This window comes from Hyperoodon ampullatus (genome assembly GCF_949752795.1).
Source record: "Hyperoodon ampullatus genome assembly, chromosome: 14".
In the NCBI taxonomy this organism is placed as follows: Eukaryota; Metazoa; Chordata; class Mammalia; order Artiodactyla; family Ziphiidae; genus Hyperoodon; species Hyperoodon ampullatus.
The window spans coordinates 38,481,382-38,501,729 of NC_136927.1; the positions used below are offsets into that span (position 1 = coordinate 38,481,382).

The following is a 20,348-nucleotide window of genomic DNA, read 5'->3' on the forward strand; positions in this document are numbered from 1 at the left end:
GAAGAGATATTAAAAATATATTCAAGTAAAGCCACACTATGCAAATTAGGGTTCCTGGCAACATCTCACAAATTGTTGAGTGAGTGGATAAGAAAGTAAAGTATTAAATCTCGTTCCATATTCACAGCTAGTGGTTTTGGACTTTTATTTAACTTAAATTAACTAGTGTCCAGTGGAATTTTGCCACTCATCAGTTCGTGTATGCAAGCAGTGAATTTTAACCATTTCTTTTTTTTCTTAAACTAAAGGAAGAAGAATTCCTCTGTGTGGAAAATGGCATTTTTAAATATCAAAACCATTGCTTGGGCATTTTCTAGGATAACATTAGGGACTGAAATGCTAAATTCTATCTGCAATTTCTACTGTGTAAAGGCGTTTTTACACCTGTACAAGATTTCAGAAGTGACCTTTTACCAAGTGCAGGTGAGATGGAGCCCTTGTTGTCCTTTCGCCTTAGGACAGAGTTTCTCCTTCCTCATAGTTGTGCCTTGCTGTGATTTTCCAAAGAGCTGATTCCTCATGAGCTGAAAGAGTTATCAAGAAGAGGTTATCCATGTCCAAGATCCTCTGTTTAAGGGCAAAGAGACTTTTGAAAGGTTGTCAAAACACAACAGCTTTAGAGTTTAAAGGGTAAGCTTTTGGTTATCTGGAAAATTCCCTTATGTGGAAAAATTAGAATTATTAAGATATTCTATGTTTTGAAATGACCCATGGTATTCACAAATTTCATTGTAACTCATTACCAATTAGATGGTCAGGATGGATAGAGTTCATGGTCTTAAAAACCCGTATGGTTTATAATGTTACTTGTTTATTACCAACAACAACATTCTTGATCTAATAAGTGTTTTTGCCATTTTGAGATGGCAAACACTAATATTTTAACCTTTCCTAATGAAATTATGTAAAACTGTGCCATGGTCTGTAAACAGGCCATCACTCTGCAGAGGCATGGCCTTGTGCCTTGTGGGGAGACACTGTAGCATAATGATTGAAAGCACAGACTCGGGGGTCATCTGCCTTGGCTCAAACCGTGGCTCTGTCATTTATTAACCTGGCAAGTTGCTTAACATATCTGGCCCTCAGTTTCCTTGTAAAGCAGGGATAATAATATTACCTGCTTCATAGGGTTGTTTTAAGGATTTAATGAAATAATTCATGTAAAAACTTGTTTGCCTAAACACAAAGTGAATGTACACTGTTTTTGAGAGGTAGTATTAGCTGTTATTATTATTATTAATATTTCAGTATGTACACCCCCTACAGATACTGGAAGCAATGAGCTTTTTTTTAGCTCAACTTTGGTTACTTCACATTAATTAAAAATTCAGGGGTCATTTTCATCAGTATAAACTATACTAAAATAATCCTGTGGTTTTTTTTTTTTTTCTCCTAGATGATTTTAATGATTTGGAATGCTCTTAACGACCTGACTGGGTATTTTCACAACAACTGTTAGGCTGACTGCTGTTCCAATCATCATAGTTCTGTTTTGTGTGGTGGCCCTTTATATGCAATAGCCTTCCTGCTTCCTTGGCTCCCTTGGAAGTACTATCATGAAGGTGACTGGCTTAGTAGGCTTCACCTGGTGGTATCATTATGTGCTTTTAATAGCACGCTTACCTTTGTTCAGCAAGCCCAGTGTGTACTGTTTGCAGAAATTTTCACTAGATATTTCACTAGTCGGCTAATTATTTAAATTATTTTCACTAATTTCACTAGTCGGCTTCAGCTTATTAAAATCAACCAAGTGGCATCACTGGTAGGATCTACCAGTATCCTTTTCTGTGGTCTCATCTCTGATAACATGGAAATTTTGCTCAGTTTTCAGGCCATCACTGTTGTCATGCTATTCTTGCTACTGCCAGCCTTTACATTGGCATGCGCCACGTGAGTCACCTTAAAAGAACCTAAAATAAGCCCTGAGGAAAACCCTTTCTCAGAAACTGAATAGGATCTCCCCTGGACCTCCGTCATCTCATTGATGCGACAAATCTTGATCCAGAAAAACTTTTGCCTTTTTCTGACTATGAATTTCTTCCAAGTCTTCCATTTAACCTTCTTCAGTAACTTCATGATGATCTTTGTTGATAATCTCATTCCTAAGTATGTTCTTCCTCCTTCCATAAGGAGCATCATGTATGGGGCAGGCTTCATCTGCCCACAGGTATGTGATGATTCTTCATGTATCATCCTACAGGGATTAAAGATGTAACTCTTACCTGGCTGAGGAATTAAAAACCTGATTATATCAGTAGTTGGAAAAAATGATTCACATTTATTAAGAGACCCAAAGATTCAGAGTCCCAGAAATTATACAAGATTCTGTAGAAATATAATGGAAACAAGAGATGCAAGGAAAAAAGGAAGGAGAACCCAAGAAAGCTGAGCAATGTAATATTTTAAACATTTAGCTTTTCAGTTTTGTTCTTCTGAGCTTCCTCATTTAAACCTCTGCACAACTACGGAGGAAAATACATGGCTTCCTGTGAGCACCTCATTTTTCTTTATCCTGACATTTAAGATTCCTGTGACTGTTACAAGGAAGAATAGTTACTTGATCATGGATTCCTGAAGCCAGGTTTCAAAAACACTTGGCTAAAAGACTGGAGTCCTAGAATTCCAGAGCATTAGTAAAATTCCATGGCCATGACCATTATTGCAGAGGGTGTATCCTCCAAAAAATATACCAGCCTGTTGTTTATTACACGATTTGGAGAGTTGATGAATAAAATTGCTTCCCTTAACCTAAATATATCCTCTAAAGATATGACTTAACGTAGCCTATGATATGGGTTTTTCCTGTTTTCACAATTAAAATCTGTTATCTATACTCTTCAGAGAATAAGTTATTCTAAATAGGCAAGTTTTTATTGTTTACTAACTTTCCAAAAGATTTAAACCATTTGGGGTAGAAGTAGTTCTGAAATGTTCTAAGTGTTGCCACACTTCCTTAAGCAAAGTATGAGGGATAGAATTTGCCTTTCTGCCATTAGCTCAAGGCCTATATCATAGTTTGGTTACTGTATATACCATAATACTGATAACTCACATTTTCTGAGAGTTTACCATGTGCAATGGACTATGCCAAGTACATTGTATACATTATCTCGTGTAATCCTGACAACTACCTTTGAAAGACCCATCCTGCCAAATGAGAAAAGGGAGGCTCAGAGGCCTTTAGAGTCGTGCACTTTAAGATTCTCTCTCTAAATTGTACTGTGTTTATGTGGTCTGTTTAGCAGAGTTTACCAAATAGAGTAGCATTTTTGGCTTATCAGTATAGTCCCAGGTACTATGTGTACACAGTAAAATGATGCTCCCCCTTCATGGCAGTTTGAGGTTTTTCAAGCTGTTTGCTGACTCAGAATGGGGAGCTGTTTGAGTTCTTGTTTCTACTTGTTATTGTCACATTCTAGGCTATATATACATTCCCACTTTTAATCATGTACTTGCCTATAGTATCTCCTCCAGGTAAAAAAAAGTTTGTTAAACTCTTACATAAATTAAAAAAAAAAAGATAGATATTTTTATTTTTTTGGCCACACCCAGTGGCATGTGGCATCTTAGTTCCCTGACCAGGGATCGAACCCGTGCCCCCTGGAGTGGAAGCACAGAGTCCTAACCACTGGACCACCAGGGAATTCCCAATAGATAGATGTTTTTAAGCAGTTTAATTGCGATGTAATTCACATACCATGCAATTAATTCACCCATTTAAAGTATACAATTCAGTGGTTTTTAGTATATTCGCAGATATGTGCAACCATCACCACAGTCAATTTTATTTTTGTTTATTTTTAAATTTTTTGGCCGTGCCACATGGCTTGCAGAATCTCAGTTCCCCGAACAGGGATTGAATCTGGGCCAAAGCAGTGAAAGCCTGGAATCCTAATTACTAGGCCACAAGGGAACTCCCACCACAGTCAATTTTAGAACATTTCATAATCTCAAAAAAACAAAAAATGAGTTGAAATAACGTAGTTTTTTGGTTACGGTTTTATTGAGGTATGATTGACTCTCAAGAAACTACATATATTTAAACTGTACGACTTGGTACATTTTGACCTATGTATGTACCATGAAACCATCACCACGATCAAAATAGTAGACATACTCATCACTCTCCAAATTGTCCTTGTAATCCCTCCCTCAAATTCTTCCTTAGTTTGCATTTTCTAGATTTTTATATAAATGGAATAATACAATACGTACCATTTTTTGGTCTGGAGTCTTCAGTCATGTTGCTGTGGTATCAAGATTTCATTCCTTTTTATTGCCAAATAATATTCCATTGTGTGGATATACCACAGTTTGTTTACCTATTCACTTTTTAATGGGCATTTGGTGGTTTCCAGTTTTTGGCTATTACAAATAAAGCTGCTGTGAAAATTTGTGTCTTTTTTTTTTAGATAAATTTTTATTTAATTTTTATTTATTTTTTTATACAGCAGGTTCTTATTAGTCATCAATTTTATACACATCAGTGTATACATTTCAATCTTTATATGGACATATGCTTTCCTTTCTCTTGGGTAAACCCCTAGGAGTAGAATGGCTGAACTGCACGGTAGGTAAATGTTTAACTTTTAAAGACACTGACAAGCTGTTTTCCAAAGTGGTTGCACCATTTTACTTTCCTCCCAATCATGTATAAGTTTTCCAGTTCCTCCACATTCTCATCAATATTATATCAGGCTTTTTAGTTTTGGCTATACTAGTAGGTGTGTAGCAGTATCTTATTGTGGTTTTGATTTGCATTTTCCTAATGACTGCTAATGATGTTGAGCATCTTTTAATGTACTTACTTGCCACCCATATATCTTTTTGGTGAATTATTTGTTTAAATCTTTAATTATTTTTTAATTGAATTGTATATTGTTGAATTGTAAGAATACTTTATATATTCAATATATTATGTATTCTCAGTAAAGGTGCTTTGTTGGATATATGTTCAGCAATATTTTCTCCCAGTCTCTCTTGGCTATTAAATTTCAAGAGAAGTATGGCCAAAAGATTTCAACAATCCTTTTTCTCAAGGCTTCACACTAACATATGAATTTCTGTTGATCTCAATAAAAAAATCATTATAAAGTGGAAATCCAAAGTTGCCTTAAATTTTATTCTTAATTTCTAAAGAAGTGACACGTATAAATTTTGGGGGTAAAAAAATGACAGCTTGTTGGAATTTGTTGTTATTTATGTAGCTAAGTCACTTTAACATTCTACCTATTGGTTTTGGTAACGAAGGCTAAGCACTGTATTTTCATTTTCTCAGGCTGTCTTCCCAGTGGCTTTCTTTTTGAGGAATTGAATAAATGAAAGGAGAAAAGAATGAGCAAGTGCTTTTTCTCTCTAATAACTGTTTTAATCGGTCTGTGAGTCTTCCACATCCCATGACCCTCCAAGAGGCAGAACAGTAAATGGGTTATAGGGGCATGGAGTCTGCCAGGGAGAAGTCTGCCTCCCCACTTATTAGCTGTCTGACCCTGGGTAAGTTACTGAAGCTCTCTGTGTCTCAGTTTCCTTCTCTGTAAAATGAGAATAAAAGTGGTACCTACGGATTGGAATTATTCTGAGGATTAAATGAATGAAGACATACAAAGTACTTTAAATGGTTGCTGGCACAAAATAAACACTCTAGAAATGTTAGCTTGTATTATTAAATCTCAGTGCAGCAAATATTTATTAAACTTTCACTGTAAACACAGCATTGCCTTTATCTCTGTTTTGATTTAGGCTTTGGCATTTGTTTGCCAACACTTGTTCTGGGACACATTTTTCACAAGCTTCTACTCAATAAACACATGAATGGAGAGCCAAAACCCTCAGTTTGTAGAAGGCTTTGCTTTAGTAAAAGAAAAAGTAGTCTCTTTTTTTGTCGTTATATTACTCATCATTGGCTCATATTTATTTGTGTTTTTTTTTTTTGCGGTACACGGGCCTCTCACTGTTGTGGCCTCTCCCGTTGAGGAGCACAGGCTCCGGACGCACAGGCTCAGCGGCCATGGCTCACGGGCCCAGCAGCTCCGCGGCATGTGGGATCTTCCCGGACCGGGGCACGAACCCGTGTCCCCTGCATCGGCAGGCGGACTCTCAACCACTGCGCCACCAGGGAAGCCCTCGTATCTTTTTTTTTAAGATAATGGTTTTTAATTTAATTTTACTTATTTATTTTTGGTTGCATTGGGTCTTTGTTGCTGCACGCGGGCTTTCTCTAGCTGCCTCGAGCGGGGGCTACTCTTCGTTGCGGTGCACGGGCTTCTCAATGCAGTTGCTTCTCTTGTTGCGGAGCACCGGCTCTAGGCACGCGGGCTTCAGTAGTTGTGGTGCACGGGCTTAGCAGTTGTGACTTGCGGGCTCTAGAGCGCTAGCTCAGTAGTTGTGGCACACGGGCTTAGTTGCTCCGTGGCATGTGGAATCTTCCCAGACCAGGGAATCGAACCCATGTCCCCTGCATTGACAGGCGGATTCTTAATCACTGTGCCGCCAGGGAAGTCCCTGGCTCATATCTTTTCACATTGGACAGAAAAGTAGTAAGGAACAATTATTAAGTACTTTATATGATGAGAGAGACAGAGACAGAGAGGGAGAGGGAGTGCTAGTGGGAGGAAATGCCTCTTAGGTAAAGAAACTTGTGTATGAATGAACAGCTGATAAAAGTGGCAAAGCTGGAATTCAAACCTAGGGACATCTGATTTCAAAATCTTTCTCCACTTTGCCACATATTTCTTACATTATTACTTTCTTATATTTTGTATAGTATTTATGTATTAGAGATTGAAAACAAGAAGCTTCATTTCAATATGTGGAACTGTATAAATTTACAATATTATTATTAAATATAGGAATATAAGGGGACTTGCTGGGGTGTTTTACATACTTTACCTTATAGAACTCTAAGAAATGCCTTGGATCCCATCAGTCACTGAGCCATTGTTTTAATATTAAAAAAAAAAAAGTGCTCTTGTTCCTTGCAAGTACAGAATTAAACCAAAAAAATCAGTCAGGGGGAAAACCCCTTATTTTTATTAAAGAATATTGGTATTATACTTACATCATTAAAAATTCTCCTCTAATTGTAATGTACGCACATTTGGTTAGTGAAAACAGTTCAGGGCTAAATGATATAATTCTTAAAACTGAAAACAAAGAGGATCTTCTAATCTTTGTTAATGTACATATGTATATTTAGCACTAACTTTTTGGTCTAGAACAATGAACTTTTTCATTGGTAGCAAGAAATGCAGTAAAAAATGTGATTGAGCTCTCAACATGAATCTAGTAGAATTATGAAAATATTGTTAGCCACAGGTCCCTACTGGAACAATTTGAGAAAATTTTCATGAAGACTTACTTGCATTTTGAATACATTGGTAACGGAGAGTATACTAATTAACCCAAAGGATTGAATCTCTGTGAAACGTCAAGATATTAGAACCCCACATAGATAGCTATTCTATAAATCTACAATAGTGGCCTTGGCTATATCATTTAAAAGGACATCTTGATAGAGATTTTTAGAATAAAAAATTTTGTTTGCTTTTTTTTTTTTTACTTAAACCATCCCTCCATTTTTATTCTTCTATCATAACTAAAATGTTATATGTCCTTTTATAGTTCTTAACTTTCCTATCTTGACATCAAGAGATTTCTGTATTGGATGTGATGTTGAACTAGAAGATTTCTAAATGCTTCTCCAGTTAAAATATATTGGAATTTATATTATTAAATACTTACTACTTATATATAATATTTTACTTAGCTCATTTTTATTTTGCATGGGATAAAGATTGTGCAAAAGAAATGTAAGAAGATAATCTACCTTCCCTTAGTTTATGGTAAAGAATTAGCAAACATAAGTAGTAGATTATAAATTTAAACTAAAAAAAATTTAAAATATCTGCTATACTTGCCTTCTGTTATCAAAGATAATTTTTAAAATTATATGTTTATGTGAATGAGAGATAATGGATTCTCATTTCTTCTGTTCTATTGTGCAGTTTACAAAATATTTATGCTGTTTAAATATAAACCAAAAAAACACCATGTCATTATTACCATGCTCATTAAGCTAGAAAGTTCATTTTAATTAAGGCAAATCAACTATAGGAAATAAAAGGGGAAAAAAGGAAAAATAAAGAGAAAAAATGTCTGATGAATTTCATGGCATGTTTTGTTCTTTAGAACCTATCCGTAATTTAAGCAAATTTAATGAGCAGTCATCTGGGAATGAGGAAAAAGCATAGTAAATTTTTTTAAATGTAGTTATTTTATTTTTAAAAGAGAATTATATATTCATAGATATATTTTGGGAGAATAGAAGTGTGTGCCTAATATATGTTTACTTTTATAGTATATTATTTCATTTTTCCTTTTTGCAAACCGAATGTCTACTTTTATTTGATGTTTGGTTTTTAAACAAATCTGTGCCTCCTAGTTATGGAATTTTCATTTGTGTATTTAAAATTGTTTCTAGGGTGATTGTGCAAGCTTCTTTTTGCTCATTTAATCTGCCACTAGCTGACATGGTCAATGCAGATTTACTGAAGTTCAATTGGCAGTAAGTAATATTTTTTCAAATATTAGCTATAAAAATATCACATGGAGGCAGGACCTATCAGAGTCTCCATATCTCAGTTACATTGCCATTACAAATCACATAACTGAAAGATGATCATAAGAGGCATCATTGGGAATCAGAGAGCAGAACATAATAGGATATTCATAATTGTTCACCCTGGGCAAGTTTTCTCTGCTTTTGAAAGGACATAATTTTTTATACCTCAGCTTCACACAGCCAATGCTACAACAAGGTTAAATCTCAGAAACCAAAGTGAAACCTCAGATAACTTTATGTTATAATATTGCAATATGCATTATTACACTGGATGATCAGGCAAAATGACCTTCGCCCTGTGACATCACAAGAATTAAAATTGAAAATCAAAGTCCATCTTATCCTCTTTTACTTGAAAAAGTGTAAGCTGATGATGAGAGGTTTTGTTCCTTGGTATGGTTATTATAAATGCTTTAGATCAGCTATAAAATTCACTTGATGGGCAAATATTTTGTGATATGTGCCCTATTTTATGGATTAGAGAGGACTGCATTATTTTAAGACTGGCATAGTCTTTATTAGCTTTGTAGAAACTGCATGGCTTTTTTTTTTTTTAATGCAACTTAAATTGAAGGAAGCTTTGCCAATCCAGCTTGGTGATTTCTTCCTTATATAATTTCTTTCCTGTTTCAGGGTTTGTTGCTAAGTCATATTTGGAGTGATGAGCAAGGTGGTGAGCTCCTTAAGGTTCAGGACCGTGTCCCTAGTGCCTAGAAAAATGACCGGCTCAAATCACTTTTTAAAAAAATGAATAAGTTAACAAGAAGAAACGTCAGTAAACATCTTATAACCCTCAAATTCTTTTTGAATGAGACTGGGTACAAATGAATAAAATGCCTCAAACAGTTGGAAAGGGAAGGGCACTGACATTTATCAAATGCCAATGTGTGTAAGCACTGTATGGCTTTTGCTCATTCAAGTCACACACCAGCCATGTGTGGGAGAATTATTGACTCAACAAATATTTATTGTTGCCTCCTATATGTCAGGCACTGTGGTCAATGCTGGGGATACAATACAGCAGGTCTTGTAACAGATCCTTTCTAAAACATACTCTCTTATGCACATGCTGTATGCTTCTGACTGAATGGCTACTCTTGAAGACACATGTGCTTTTCTGCTCCCATAAGTTATGTCCTTACCAAGAGTCAGTACTTCTTGTTTCAAATTGGTTAACATCAGATGCAATTGTTATTATAATTACAACACTTAATTACACTTATATTTTATAAACTTAGGAAATATAAGTATGAAATGAAAGTTATTTCTATGAAAACTAAGTTGAATGCTTTAGAAAGACTTGATAAAGATTAAGTGTAAAAAAATTACTATCAAATCTGATATGATGAGAACTGTAAATGTTTTGGGGAAAAATCATAAAAATCTAAAGGTATTCTGTTCTTAGATTGCCTTGTGAACGACTTTAGGTTCTCTCTATAACTGATAGTAGAAACCATAGATCATATCCTATGGATACTATACATGCCAGAAAGATGGCAGAGCACTTTCATCAGTGGACCTGTACTTAAAGAAAAGATTGGTGAATGAGTATAGTTAAGTTGAAATAGAATGGTCAATGTCTTGTTTTCTGAAAATGATTTTTGGCTTCAGTCAACTGTCGTCCTGATCATGTCGGATAAGAACTTAATGCAGGGAGCCAAAGCAGATGTAACCCTTACCTTTATGGCACCGACAGTCTAGTGGAGGATACAGACAGCAGTTGTATTATTATATTATCATGAAATCATAATTATCCCCATTTTCAGGAAACTAAAACTCTTGAGGGGTTAACTTTCCCAAGGTAATGTAACCAGCAGATTGAAGAACTGGGAATGAATCTCAAGCTCTTACCATCAAAGCAATCTTCTTCCAATTCTCTGGCCTCATCTTTTCCCTTCTTTCCTTTCCTTTTCTTTTTTTCTTCCCTTTCTTCACCTCCCCTTTTTCTTCTCTTCTTCCTTAGTTTCAAGGTTTCCATCATTAGTTGAAATATGACAAAATTTCAGATTACTCAGTCAATGCACTTGATTTATTTTATGTGATATAACTAAATTATCAAAAAATGATATGGCAGGATTCTTACAGAGAACATATTAAAGTAATCCTTTATAAAATTTGGGCAGAAAGACTTAAGTATGAATTCCAGTTCTACTAGTTGCTAGCTGTGGACTATGGACAAGTTAGTCTGTCCTCCCATCCCTAAAATAGGAGTGATAATATCTTCCTCATGGGGTTGTTGCGGAGCTTAAATGAAATAATACATATTGGTACTGGAGATATTGTGTGTTCAGTTCCAGACCACTGCAATAAAGCAAATATTGCAATAAAGCAAGTCACAGATTTCTTGGTTTTCCAGTGCATATAAAAGTTATGTTCATACAATAGTGTAGTATATCAAGTGTGCAATAGCATTATGTCTAAAAAATGTACATACATTAATTTAAAAATACTTTATTGCTAAAAAATGAAATGTCCAAACAACTACAATAGTAACATCAAAGATCACTGATCACAGATCACCGTAACAAATATACAGTAAGTCCCCTACAAATGAACCTTCAAGTTGTGAACTTTCAAAGATGTGAACGTGCATTTGCATGTCCAATCACATAAGTTAGTTCACGTGTCTGGCATACGTTGTCATGTGCGTACATCCGCTACAAGTGGTTGTGCTTTTGTGTACTTTACTGAACAGTACTCTATAGAGTACAGTAGTACAGTATCTTTATTTCAAGCCCAGGACGTCCAGAAGCAAGCGTAAAGGCAGCAGTATATAGCCGATTGTGTTAGTTGGGTGCCTAGGCTAACTTTGTTGGACTTACGAACAAATTAGACTTACGAACGTGCTCTTGGAACAGAACTCGTTTATATGTAGGGGACTTACTGTAATAATGATGATAACATTTGATATATTGCAAGAATTACCAAAATGTGACACAGAGACACAAAGTGAGCAAATTCCATTGGAAAAATGGCTCCAATAGACTTGCTCGATGCGTGTTTGTGGCAACCCTGCATTATCAGATGATGGTTAGCATTTTTTAAACTATTTCTATTATTGTCTATTTAGGCTCAAGGAGGACTTAATAGCCAAAAGGTCCTTGATACTTGTATACATATATATGTATATACATGTACATATATACACACATGTAATTTGTGTGTGATGTAGACACATGCTACTTTTTTCTGTTCCAGGTCACCCCTTTCCTCAATGGTCTTTGGCATCAATGCTTTATTTACCAAACCTGCTCAGTCTTTAGCTCCCGTGATGATACTCTCTAGGCTAAACCAGTATGGATATGGAAACCCAAACAAAAGGTAGAGAAAAAAAAAACGCTTTGAAATAATGTAATAGAAATATGAAAGCAAACTCAGCCTCTTACATTGATTACTAGGCAGTATCTTAGACTTTGGGCATTATTAGTCATTAATTTATAGATCTTGAGTAAACTACAATAAAAAGTATTCATGTCAAAGGAACTTCAATAGGAATATCTTTAAGGGTATTCTTTAAATTATGTATGCTACAAATGTCTATGTAATTCACACTAAGCTACATACTGATTGCTTTTCTAAGTCATTCACTCATTTATTATTTCATTCCACAAATGTTTCTGAGGGTGTGCTATTATCTGCTAGGTTCAAAGGTTCTGGGCATACAAGATGAATAAGGAGACTCTAAAGCCCCACAGATTGTGAAGCACTGTGTAAGGTCCCACCAGCCTTTGGTGATAATGGACACTTTGGTAATGCAGGGAAGAGGTTCCTGCCTCTGTCTCCCTAAAGTCAGGGAGCCCTTTGCAAAAGAAGGGTTTCTTGAGCTGAATTTGGAGGCTGAGTGGGATTTTTCTCTTCTGAACACAGAAGAATGTCATTCCAGGCAGAGAATACAGCATGGCAGATATCCAGAAACATGAGAGAACTCTCACTAAGGTATTCATTTATTCACTCAACAAACGTTGTTGAGAGCCTACCACATCCTAGGCTCAGTGATAAGGCAATGAACAACAGGGAATAAAACCACAGAAGCCTCTGCCCTCACACAGCTTACATTCTAGTGGGAGGGAGGCAGGCAGACAAGAAATTAGCTAAGTAAAATACATAGTATGTTAGTTGGTGAGAAGTCCTCTGGAGAAAAATAAAAGAAGAACAGGAAGGCTTGGGGAAAGCTGCATTTTTAAATAAGGTGATGGGAAGGCCTCACCGCCAAGGAGATGACATTTGAACAAAGACCTGAAGGAAAGTGGGAGGGAACCAGGGTGCTCTTTGGGAAGAGTATTCCCGGCAGAAAGCACAATGAGTGCAGAAGCAATGAGTGCAGCATGCCTGGCACTAGGTCTGCCGAGGAGGCTGCCAGCATGACTGGAGCAGAGTGAGCAGGGGGGAGACCAAATCCCGTAGATCCTTGAAGCCCTCCTTTGTTACCTTGGTTTCACTATGAGGTAAATGGTGATGGTGAGGCAGTGGAGGATTTATTCATTTGTTTATTTGACATTATTTTTTAAAGCAGTCGTAGGGTCACAACAACACTGGGCAGAAAGTACACAGAGTTCCTGTAAATTCTCTGCCTTCCCACACGAACTGCTTCCTCCACTATCAGCATCCCGTACCAGCGTGGTACAAATGTTATAATCCATGATTATAATCCTTATCACCCAAGTCCATGGTTTACACTAGGGTTCGTGCTTGGTGTTACACATTCTGTGGGTTTTGACAAATGTATAATGACGTGTGTCTTCACTGCCCTAAAAATCCTCTGTGCTCTGCCTATCCATCCCTCCTTCCCACCAACCCTGACAACTACTGATTTTTTTACTGTCTCCATAGTTTTGCCTTTTCCAGAATGTCACGTAGTTGGAAATCATACCTTTTCAGATTGGCTTCTTTCACTTAGTAATATGCATTTAAGATCCCTCCTTTTCTTTTCATGGCTTGATAGCTCATTTCTTTTTAGCACTGAATAATATTCCATTGTCTGGATATGCTGCAGTTTGTTTATTCATTCACCTACTAAAGGACATCTTGGTTGCTTCCAAGTTTTGACAATTATGAATAAAGCTGCTATAAACATCATGTGCAGGTTTTTGTGTGAACATAAGTTTTCAACTCCTTTGGGTAAAGGCCAAGGAACACAATTGCTGGATCATATTATAAAAGTATGTTTCCTTTTCTAAGAAACTGCCAACCTGTCTTCCAAAGTGACTATACCATTTTGAAATCTCACTGGAAAAGAAATGGGAGTTCTTGTATCTCCACATCGTCATCAGCATTTGGTGTTGTCATTGTTCTGGATTTTGGCCATTCCAATAGGTGTATAGTGGTATCTTGTTTTAATTTGGAATTCCCTGATGGCATATGATCTGGAACATCTTTTCATATGCTTATGTGCCGTCTGTATGTCTTTAGTGAGGTGTCTCTTCAGGTCTTTTGCCCATATTTAAATCAGGTCCTTAGTTTTCTTATTCTTGAGTTTTAAGATTTCTTTGTGTATTTTGGATATCAGTCCTTTGTTAGATATACTTTTTGCAAATATTTTCTCCCAGTTGGTGATTTGTCATTCTCTTGACAGTGTCTTTGGCAGAGCAGAAGTTTTTAATTTTAATGTAGTCTAGCTTATCAATGATTTCTTTCATGTATTGTGCCTTTCATGTTATATCTAAAAAGTCACTGACACCTAGATTTTCTCCTAGTCTATCTTCTAGGAATTTTATAGTTTTGCATTTTACATTTAGTTCTGTGATCCATTCTGAGTTAATTTTTGTAAAGGGTACGAGGTCTGTTTCTAGATTCATTTTTTGGCATGTAGATGTCTAGTTGTTCTAACATCATTTGTTGAAAAGACATTTTATTGCCTTTGCTCCTTGGTCAAAGATCAGTTGACTGTATTTATGTGGGACTATTTCTGGCCTCTCCATTGTGCTCCATTGATCTAATTGTCTATTCTTTTGCCAAAATCACAATGTATTTATTCTCTTCCAGTTTTTTTTTTTAGTATTTATTTATTTGGTGGCACCGGGTCTTCATTGAGCATGCAGGATCTTCGTTGCGGCACGTGGGATCTTTTAGTTGTGACATGTGGGCTCTTAGTTGCATCATATAAACTCTTAGTTGTGGCATGTGAGATCTAGTTCCCTGACCAGGGATCTAACCTGGGCCCCCTGCATTGGGAGTGCAGAGTCTTAGCCACTGGACTATGAGGGAAGTCCCTCTCTTCCAGTTTTATTACAATATAATTGACATACAGCGCTGTATAAGTTTAAGGTGCAGAGCATATGATTTGACTTACATACCACATGAAATGATTATCACAGTAAGTTTCATGAATGTTTGTTTTTTGATATTGAGCTGCATGAGCTGTTTGTATATTCTGGAGATTAATCCTTTGTCTGTTGCTTTGTTTGCAAATATTTTCTCCCATTCTGAGGATTGTTTTTTCATCTTGCTTATGGTTTCCTTTGCTGTGCAAAAGCTTTTATTTAGGTCCCATTTGTTTATTTTTGTTTTCTTTTTCATTACTCTAGGAGGTGGGTCAAAAAAGATCTTGCTGTGGTTTATGTCAAAGAATGTTTTTCCTATGCTTTCCTCTAAGAGTATTATAGTGTTTGGCCTTACATTTAGGTCTTTAATCCATTTTGAGTTTATTTTTGTGTATGGTGTTAGGGAGTGTTCTAATTTCATTCTTCTACATGTAGCTGTCCAGTTTTCCCAGCACCACTTATTCAAGAGGCTTTCTTTTCTGCATTGTATATTCTTGCCTCCTCTGTCATAAATTAGGTGACCATATGTGCGTGGGTTTATCTCTGGGCTTTCTATCCTGTACCATTGATCTAGATTTCTGTTTTTGTGCCAGTACCATACTGTCTTGATTACTGTAGCTTTGTAGTATAGTCTGAAGTCTGGGAGCCTGATTCCTCCAGCTCCATTTTTCTTTCTCAAGATTCCTTTGACTATTCGGGGTCTTTTGTGTTTCCATACAAATTGTAAAATTTTTTGTTCTAATTCTGTGAAGAATGCCATTGGTAATTTGATAGGGATTGCATTGAATCTGTAGATTGCTTTGTGTAGTATAGTCATTTTCACAATGATTCTTCCAATCCAAGAACATGGTATATTTCTCTGTCTGTTTATGTCATCTTTGACTTCTTTCATCAGTGTTTTATAGTTTTCTGAGTACAGGTCTTTTGCCTCCTTAGGTAAGTTTATTCCTTGGTATTTTATTCTTTATATTGCAATGGTAAATGGGATTGTTTCTTTAATTTCTCTTTCTGATCTTTTGTTATTAGTGTATAGGAATGCAAGAGATTTCTGTGCATTAATTTTGTATCCTGCAACCTTACCAAATTCCTTGATTAGTTCTAGTAGTTTTCTGGTGGCATCTTTAGGATTTTCTATGTATAGCATCAGGTCATCTGCAAACAGTGACAGTTTTACTTCTTCTTTTCCAATCCGTATTACTTTTATTTCTCTTTCTTCTCTGATTGCTGTGGCTAGGACTTCCAAAACTATGTTGAATAAGAGTGGTGACAGTGGACATCCTTGTCTTGTTCCTGATCTTAGTGGAAATGCTTTCAGTTTTTCACCATTGAGAATGATGTTTGCTGTGGATTTGTCATATATGGCCTTTATTATATTGAGGTAGGTCCCCTTTTTGCCCATTTTCTGGAGAGTTTTTATCATAAATCGGTGTTGAATTTTGTCAAAATCTTTTTCTGCATGTATTGAGATGATCATATAGTTTTTATTCCTTAATTTGTTAATATGGTGTATCACATTGATTGATTTGCATATATTGAAGTATCTTTGCATTCCTGGGACAAATCCCACTTGATCATGGTGTATGATCCTTTTAATGTGTTGTTGGATTCTGTTTGCTAGTATATGGTTGAGGATTTTTGCGTCTATGTTCATCAGTGATATTGGTCTGTAATTTTCTTTTTTTGTAGTATCTTTGTCTGGTTTTGGTATCAGGGTGATGGTGCCCTCGTAGAATGAATTTGGGAGTGTTACTCCCTCTGCAACTTTTTGGAAGAGTTTGGGAAGATAGATGTTAGCTCTTCTCTAAACGTTTGATAGAATTCCCCCGTGAAGCCATCTGGTCCTGGACGTTTTGTTTGTTGGAAGATTTTTAGGATTAGGGTTAGGATTTATTCTTTTTCCACGATTCTGTCTTCCAGTTCACTTATTCGTTCTTCTGCCTCAGTTATTCTGCTATTGATTCCTTCTAGTGTGTTTTTCACTTCAGTTATTGTGTTGTTCATCTCTGTTTGTTCTTTAGTTCTTCTAGGTCTTTGTTAAACATTTCTTGTATCTTCTTGATCTGTGCCTCCATTCTATTTCCAAGATTTTGGATCATCTTTACTATCATTACTCTGAAAAAAATTTTTAATTATTTATTTATTTGTTTGTTTATTTATTTATTTTTGGCTATGTTGGATCTTTGTTGCTGTGCACGGGCTTTCTCTAGTTGCAGCAAGTGGGGGCTACTATTTCATTGCAGTGCGCAGGCTTCTCATTGCGGTGGCTTCTCTTGTCACAGAGCATGGGCTCTAGGCACATGGGCTTCAGTAGTTGTGGCACATGGGCTCAGTAGTTGTGGATCATGGGCTCTAGAGCACAGGCTTAGTAGTTGTGGTGCACGGGCTTAGTTGCTCTGTAGCATGTGGCATCTTCCCGGACCCAGGCTCGAACCCGTGTCCCCTGCATTGGCAGGTGGATTCTTAACCACTGCACCACCAGGGAAGCCCCACTCTGAATTCTTTTTAAGGTAGGTTGCCTATTTCCTCTTCATTTATTTGGTCGTGTAGGTTTTTACCTTGCTCCTTCATCTGTAACGTATTTTTTTGTCATCTCTTTTCTTTTTTTTTTTTATGCGTGGGACTGTGTTCCTGTCTTAGTGGTTGTTTGGCCTGAGGCTTCCAGCACTGGAGTTTGTAGGCTGTTGGGTAGAGCTGGGTCCTGGTGCTGAGATGAGGACATCTGGGAGACCTCACTCTGATTAATATTCCCTGGGGTCTGAGGTTCTCCATTAGTCCAGTTGTTTGGACTTGGAGCTCCCACCACAGGAGCTCAGGCCTGACCCCTGGCCCATGAACCAAGATCTCACAAGCCACGTGGGGTGGCCAAAAAGAAAGAAAAGAAAAGAAAAAAAAGGAGCAAAGCAAGAACAAAAGGTAAAAAATAAAATAAGATTAGAAAACTAACAGATATGTTAGAAAAAATAAAAATATAGATGAAACAACAACTGGAAGGTAAAACAGAACCACAATAGCAAAAAAGGAAAAAAAAGGCTGGCAGAGGCCTTGGCTGTGGGGGGCGGGGCTTAGGCAGGGGCGGGGCTTAGGCAGGGGCGGGGTTTAGGCAGAGGTGGGGTCTAGGCTCAGCACGGCCAGAGGGGCCCTGGAGTACCTCTGGCCTTAGAGTGTGGATGATCAGGCCCAGGACCTCAGCAGGCTCCCTGGACCCAAGTGGGTGGGGGAAACGCCACGCTTCCCCCCAATCCTCTGATCCCAGAGGGTCCCTCCCTGTTCGCCTCTACTCTTCTTGCCCCCCGCCACGCCCCTAGGACCCACGTGACTGGATGGGACCTCTGAGGGTGCAAGACCAGGCCTGGGGCCCCAGCAGGCTCACCAGAGCCAAGTGGGCAGGGGAAACCCTAGGTGCATTCCTCATGATCCTCTGATCCCGGAGAGTCCCTCCCTGTCTGCCTCTCCTCTTCTTCCCCCTACCCCTACACCCCTAGGACCCATGTGGCCAGAGGGGACCCCAGAAGCTGGAGGACCAGGCCCGGGAGCCCAGCAGGCTTCCTGGGGCCTGTGTGTGCAGGGGAATTGCAAGCTGCATTCCCTCCCTGGTCCCGAGGGCCCCTCCCAGTTCGGCTCTCCTCTTCTTCATTCCCCTCCCCTCCCCTTCCTCCCACCTCCCTTGCACACCCTCAGGATCCACGCGGCCAAAGGGAGCCCCGGAGGGCAGAGGACCCGGCCTGGTACCCCAGCAGGCTTCCCGGGGCCTGATTGGGCCGGGGAAACCCTAGCCCCATCCCCCCGCCGACCCTCCAAACCCCCGAGTGTCCCTCCAGGCGTGGGAACCCCTCCCCTCCCCCAGCCACCCCTCAGGGGCGGCAGTGCCATCTGGCCTCCACTTCTCCACACCCTCAGTCCCCCGACATCCTACCTGGTCACTTGGGGGTTCCTCCCATCCCTTTGGGTATCGAGGTCCCCTACCAGCATCTGGTAGGTGCCCTAGTTGTGGGGAGACCTGAACTCCGTGTCCTCCCACTCTGCCATCTTGACTCCACCCCCTACTGAAGATTTTTAAACTTGGGAAAGACATAACCTGAATTTTGTTTTAGAGTATTCTGGCAGTGGTATAAAACAAGGTTTGGGGGCGGGGGATGGAATTAAAGCCTAGTTACTAGTCACCTACTGTAGAAAAAGTGCTCAGAATACAAAGATAGATAAAATAGTTTGCTGCCAGTAAGGAGCCTACAGTCTAGTAAGGGTGACAGACATTAGGACAGGTAATCGCAGCACAGAATGGTAGATGCTATGACTAGAAGTATATGCAACATGTAACAGAGGCTAAAAGGTGGGCATGATAGACACTGCCTCAGAAACCAAGTGCAGGAAGGCTGTACACAGGAAAAGATGCTTTAGTCATTTCAGTGGAGGCATTAATACTATGAATGAAGATTGGAGGTACCTGGGGAAGAGGAACAGTATCGCAAAGCATGGACATGTGAAATGATGGGGCATTCATTCAACAAATATTTACTGAACACTTAACTATATACCAGCTCCTGTGCTGAGTCCAGAGAACAAAGAGACAAGAGATGCTGTCCCAACTCTGAGTAAGCTCACAGTCAATTATAGTGAAAATCATAGTGCTATGTGTTAGGTGTTATTGATGTAAGTGTGGGATGCTATGGAAGTATATACTGTCTGAGCATATAATTCAGACTCGGTAGCAAAGAAATGATCTCTCAGGTGAATTGTGAAAATGCAGTAGGAGTCTGTGCAAGTACAGAGAGGCATGAGATCATGTGACATGCTTGGAGGAGCTGTGCATGGTTTAGCAGAGTTTGAGAAGTATGGATTTGATCCTGAAAGGAATGGAATATTATTGTTGTTAAACCAAGGGGTAATCATATCATACTCAACTTGGAATACATCACCCTGCAGTGTAGAGAATGGTTTGAAGGGAGGTTAGCCAAATCACAGAGAAAGAACAGTTTGAAGACCAGAGTTGGTTTTATATGAGAAGCGCTGGTGGGGGCCTGAGCTAAAGCACTGTAACATGGAAGGTCAAGAGGAGATTGACACAAGAGAGATTAGGGCATTAGAATCATTAGAATTTAGTGATACTTGGATTTGGAGGCATGACTGACAATTGGGTAACTGTGTGTTGAAAAGTGAGTTGAATGTGTGAGAGAAGTGAATGTGGACTGTTCTGGAACACATTTTTCTGTAGAACTTTAAGAAACTCTTTCTCAGTCTTAGCTTCTCCATCCACAAAGTGAACGTTTTTCACCTGCATTAGGGAAGTTGCTCTAAATCCAAGTAGCGTTAAATGCCTCAAGCGATGTTGTAGAAGAAAACCATGGTGACAGAAGGGGGAGAGGAAGAGACTCTGGAGTAGAACTGACTCGAAGTTCATTTGCTGGTAGATGTGAGATCAATGAAGGAAGGAACGGTGTGCTTAGCTTGTGCCCCTGCAAATTTTCTTTGAG

General features: G+C 38.3%; 1 pseudogene across 1 annotated transcript; it reads left to right on the forward strand.

Annotated features, from left to right (window-relative positions):
* Positions 1-273: 273 nt before the first annotated feature.
* On the forward strand, positions 274-18,213 carry LOC307063046 (transmembrane protein 180-like; annotated as a pseudogene). Its single transcript has 5 exons — positions 274-423; positions 1,397-2,106; positions 8,480-8,563; positions 11,819-11,941; positions 18,186-18,213. The product of its transcript is annotated as a transmembrane protein 180-like (transcript).
* Positions 18,214-20,348: the final 2,135 nt, after the last annotated feature.